Source organism: Ailuropoda melanoleuca, chromosome 2, assembly GCF_002007445.2.
Source record: "Ailuropoda melanoleuca isolate Jingjing chromosome 2, ASM200744v2, whole genome shotgun sequence".
Classification (NCBI taxonomy): Eukaryota; Metazoa; Chordata; class Mammalia; order Carnivora; family Ursidae; genus Ailuropoda; species Ailuropoda melanoleuca.
Window position 1 is genome coordinate 166,674,358 of NC_048219.1, and position 6,000 is coordinate 166,680,357.

Here is a 6,000-nt window from a genome sequence, read left to right on the forward strand (position 1 = left end):
AGTTTCATAGGACTGTTAGGTCTTACATCTCTGTATGCCATGGGCATGATGCTAAGGCCCAGTTCAGTAAAAGCATTCAACAGGTGGAGGAGCTAAAATGACTATAGTTTTGGGGTGCCTGGGTGGCTCAGTCAGTTAAGCGTCTTGACTTTGACTCGGGTCATGAGCTTGGTTTGCTGAGATCAAACCCTGTGTCCAGCTACCTGCTTAGTGGGGAGTCTGCTTCTGCCTGTCCCCCTCCCCGCTCTCCATGCTTGCTCTCTCAAATGAACAAATAAAATCTTTAAAAAAATAAAATGATCATAGCTTTGAGTTCCCTCTGCTTTTCATGTAACCGTGGGCAAGTCCGCAGGCCCTCTTAACTTCAATTCCTCTCTTGTAAATTAGAGATGATGGTCAGCTTTACTTCTCCACTAACAGTGGTTTGTGGAAAAAAATGATACAAATTTTCAGAGGTGTAAGTACGTTTCAAATTTGGATATTTGAAGTAAATCCTACACAGAGTACATGTAGCCATCCCTAGACACAATTATATAACAAAGCCGGTTATTTTGCTCCCAAAATAATGTTACCATTTTACATCCTCTGTACCTCAGACACATTCTTGTCTTGGGACATAAAAGATTTTTAACAGCTTTTGATGAAAGTTCTCGATAGACCTGCCAAGGGCAATATAGTCAAAAGTTTCTGAGAAAAGACTTTGAGAATAATTAATTAATAATTAACAAATGTTTAATCATTTTAAGTGGTCTACAGGCCTGGGAAGAATCTAGTTGAATCACAGAGCTATCAATTTAATCAACATATACTGTATTATTAGTTTCAGAGGTAGAATTCATCAGTTGCATACAACACCCAGTGCTCATTACTTCAAGTTACCATCACCCAGTTACCCCATCCTCCCACCCACCTCCCCAAGCTATCAGTTCTAGGTACTGAACTCTTAACTGTTTAACCAGCAGGTAGGTTCTGGGTTTTGTGCGAAAATGAAGTACTTGTTCTATTGAGGAGCCTTAGGAGCTTAGTCTGCAGTGGGAAGTGCAGGTGAATCTTATATGGCTAATTTTGCGTTAGCAAACTTGAAACGTTTCCGTGAGTGGGCCACATAAAATATTTAAGATATACTAACTATTTGGGTGCCTGGCTGGCTCACATGGTAGAGCATGGGACTCTTGAGGGGTTGTGAGGTCAAGCCCCACATTGGGTGTAGAGATTACTTTAAATAAAAAACTTACTGATTCTCAAAACACAAAACTGATTCTCCACTGTATTCCACATTCCTTCAAAAATGTATATTTTTTGGTTTAAACTGCTTCTGTATCGGCACCTGGGTGGTTCAGTCTTAAGCATCTGACTTTTCTTGTTTTTTTAAAGATTTATTTTTTTAGGGGCTCCTGAATGGTGCAGTTAAGCGTGGGAACTGTTGTTGGCTTCAGCTCAGGTGGTGATCTTGGTGTCCTGGGATCGAGCCCTCCCTGGTGCTTGATCTCAGGGTCTTGAGTTCAAGCCCTGTGTTGGGCTCCAAACCAGGGCATCGGGCCTACTTTAAAAAATGAATTCATAAAGAAGTAGATAAGTAAACTATTTCTATATCTCTACTACTTTGTGGGTCCTCAGTGTGTTTATCATGCATGGCCTTGGATGAGCTGTACTCTCTCCACAACTCCAACCTCAGATCACTTTTCTGCAGCTCTCTATGAAGAGTTCTCTTCAATGTTTTGTTGCTTTTCTAAGGCTTTTTTTTTTTTTTTTAAAGATTTTATTTGACAGCAAGAGAGGGAACACAAGCAGGGGGAGTGGGAGAGGGAGAAGCCGGCTTCCTGCTGAGCAGGGAGCCTGATGTGGACCCTGGGATCGTGGACCCTGGGATCATGACCTGAGCCGAAGCCAGATGCTTAACAGCTGAGCCACCCAGGCACCCCCTAAGACCATTTTTTTTAAGGTTTTAAGTTTTATTTTAGAGAGAGGGTGTGTAGGGGGAGGGGCAGAGGGAGAGAGAATCCTGAAGCAGAGTCCCTGCTGAGGGCCAGAGCCTGACGCCAGGACCCTGAGATGACCTAAGCTGAAACCCAAGAGTCAGCCGAGCAACCAACAGCCACCCAGGTAACCTCCAGGGTGTCTTTTAAAACTTATTTCAGGCCCATCCTCTATCCCAGCTGTACCATTTAGAATAATGGGCATTAGGGGCAAGTAACTAAAACCTTTAACATGCATAAGAATCACTTGGGGATCCTGATAAACTGCAAATGAGTCAGATCTGGGATGGAGCCCAAGATTCTTCATTTTTAGTAAGTGCTTAGGTGATTCTTGTTGGAGGTCACTCTTACAAACTTGTTTATCTGAAACTGGGTTCCTCTGAGAATAAAGTGAGAGAATGCTTAAAGGGGTTTTTAAAGCCATTAATTTCCTTTTGTATCCCAGTTGAATATATGAATATGTCCACTCCCCAGTTGTAGACCTTCCTGTGTGTTCTTACATGTCAGGGTTCCTACAGTATAATAGGGCCTTAATGTTTGTTTGGTGGTGAGTGAATGACCTGTGGATGAATTAACTAGGTTTTTGTGTTAACGTTCAGAAGAAAGTAAAATTAAGAACTCGGGCACCTGGCTGGCTCAGACAGCTATGTGACTCTTGATGTTAGGGGTTGTGAGCTTGAGCCCCACCCTGGGTGTAGAGTTTACTTTAAAAAAAATTAAGAATGCTGTTTCTGAGTTGTTTTGTCATGAGCTTTTTTGTTTTTTAATTCTTAACTTTTTAGTTTTTATTTTAATTCCACTTGACATGCAGTGTTTTTTTTTTTTTAAGATTTTATTTATTTGAGGGAGAGACAGAGCATGAGCAGGGAGGAGAGGGAAAGGCAGAGTTGTGAAATTGAGTCCCACATGGGGGCCTCTACACTCAGTGGGAAGTCTGAGATTTTCTCTCTTCCTCTGCCCCTCCTCCCTCTCCCTCTGCCCGTTCTCCCACTCACACTCTCTAAAATAAAATCTTAAGAAAAAGAAAAGAAATATAACCTCCATGTACTTGTGGTCTTTTCCAGATTTTTCTTGTGGTTGACTTAGTTTCATAGTGTTGTCACACAAGATGCATGGTGGGGCACCTGAGTGGCACAGTCATTTAAGTGTCCGACTGTTGAGTTTAGGCTCAAGTCATGGTCTTGGGGTCGTGAGATTGAGCCTTGTGTCCGTGTCTGCTCGTGTGGAGTCTGCTTAGGTTTCTCTCTCCATCTCCCTCTGCCCCTCCCCGCCCCTCTGCACATACATGTGCATGCATTCCCTCTCTCTCAAATAAGTAAATCTTTAAAAAGAAAAAAAAAGATGCATGGTATGGACTTCAATCTTCTAGAGTTCGTTGAGGCTTCTTTTGTGATTTTTCTTTGTGACAACCTTAAGATCATTAAATCTAAGGACCTAAGTGATAAACCTGAATTTTGGGGCCTTGAGCTCAGTTTTCTATTGTGTATTGTGGCCATTACCTATAACCTTTATTGCTTTCAAAAGTCAACATTGTTGACTTTCTCAAATACAACTTACATATTTTTAAAATTTTTTTCAAATTAATTTATTGGGGGGGGCAGAGGAAGAGGGAGAGTCCCAAGCAGACTCTTGCTGAGAGCAGAGCCTGCAATCTCACAATCCTGAGATCTTGACCTGAGCCAGAAACAAAAGTAGATGATTTAAACGACTGCACCACTCAGGCTCCCCTGTAAATTATTTTAAAATAAATTTTTGTTTACTTTTAATTTTTGTTTACATTGTTTAGTTTTTCAAAAAGATTTTATTGATTTATTTGAGAGAGTGCATGAGCAGGGCTAGGGATAGAGAGGGGGAGAAGGAGGAAGTAGACTCCCCGCTGAGCCTGGAGCCCGACATGGGACTCCTTTCCACAACCCTGAGATCACCACCCATGCTAAAATCAAGAGTCAGTCTTAACCTGCTGAGACACCCAGGTGCTCCAGAAATGGTTTAAACAAAAATTTTGGGGGGCACCTGGGTGGCTCGGTTGGTTAAGTGTCCAACTCTTGGTTTCGGCTCCAGTTGTGATCTTAGGGTCAGTGGTGATCTCAGGGACCTGAGATCGAGGCCCATCTCCCTGGCCCGGCCCTGTGCTTACTGAGGAGTCTGCCTAAGATCCTCCCTCCCTCTGTTCCTCCCCCATCACTCATGTACACTCTCTCTCAAATCTTTAAAATCACTTTTTAAAATTTTTTTTTTTTTAAGATTTTATTTATTTAACAGAGACAGCCAGAGAGAGAGGGAACACGGGCAGGGAGAGTGGGAGAGGAAGAAGCAGGCTCCCAGTGGAGGAGCCTGATGTGGGGCTTGATCCCAGGACTCGGGGGTCACACCCTGAGTCGAAGGCAGACGCTTAACGACTGAACCACCCAGGCGCCCCTAAAATCACTTCTTACAGCAAATGTCAAATGGTGATTCTTCTGGAGTATTTTACACTTGTACGGGGTTTCGTTTTAAGAAGAAATTAGAAGTAATTAGAGAAGTGGATCTCAAAATTTGTGGGAACTTCAGACACCTGGAGAACTTTTTAAGAGGTACATTTCTGGGATGCCTGGGTTGCTCCGTTGGTTAGGTGTCTGCCTTTGGCTCAGGTCATGATCCCAGGGTCCTGGGATTGAGCCCAAAGTTGGGCTCCCTGCTCAGCAGAGAGCCTGCTTTTCCCTCTGCCTGCTGCCCCCCCACTCGTGCTTGCTTGCTCTCCCTCTCTCTGACAAATAAAATCTTTAAAAAAAAAAAAAGGTACATTTCTGATTTGGCAGATCTGGGATATGGGCCTCAAGAATATGCACTTTGACAAGTTTGACAAGCTGATGACGCTTACACCTTGGCCACCGTACTAGATTTCCTTGATACTGCAAACTAGTACCGACTTTGATGGCCAAGACCTCAGGCCTGTGCCTCTTTAAAATGAGCATCACTGCAATACCACTGTCAGCCAGCAGCTGTGCTGTTTCACTAGTTAATTTTGAGGAGCCCTGGGGCAGGGTGCTTAATGCGTCAGTGCTTTTCCCACATAAATGAGGCAAACTTTGGATAGGTACGAGAAATATCATTATCAGCCTTGTTTGCTGTCATAAGAGTTTGCTTTTGAAGGAAAGGAATTGCTGAATCTGCAGGTGTTCTGTACATATTTATATAAAAGTGAAAAAACTTGTCATTGTTTTATTAAGTTTGTGAGAATAAAACCCCAGATTTAAGGCAGCACGCACAGCGGAGAAAGCACACAAAAGCGTCTTTGAAAGAAACATCAATGAGAAATGTATGGTCTAGCCCCAGACATGCAAATGGCTGAGCATTTCTCAGTCTTAATTTGGTTGACTCTAACCTTAAAGAACGGGCAAAATAAGTTTTCAACTGGCATCATTTTATCACGTCGAAGTGTCTAGTATTTAGTATTTTTCTTTGGAGTACTTTTAAATTTTGTTTCTCTTAGGGTGGTTTTTGTTGCCATTTTATTACAAAGCTGTAATGAACGTCTTACACATTTGTCTTTATGTACTTGTGTTTCCTTAGGATAAATTTCTGATGTAGAATGACTGTGTCAAAGGGATACAAGTGTAAAATAATACCAGTTTGTGGGGCTGGCTGGCTCTGTCAGTAGAGCATGTGACTCTTGATCTCAGGGTAATGAGTTCAAGTCCCATGTTGGGTATGGAACTTACTTAAGATAAAACAGGGGCACCTGGGTGGCTCAGTGGGTTAAGCATCTGCCGTCAGCCGAGGTCATGATCCCAGGGTCCTGGGATTGAGCCCCACATTGGGCTCCCTGCTCAGTGGGGAGTCTGCTTCTCCCTCTGCCTGCTGCTCCCCCTGCTTGTGCTCTGTCTCTGACAAATAAAATCTTTTAAAAAATAAAATAAAACAAATATGATTTTTTAAAAAATAGTGCCAGTTGGCCTTCAAAATATTGCAGTAATTTATACTTCAACCAATAGTATTAAGAGAAAGCTACTTTTTCAGTAACTGTCTCGTAACTGTCTTTATT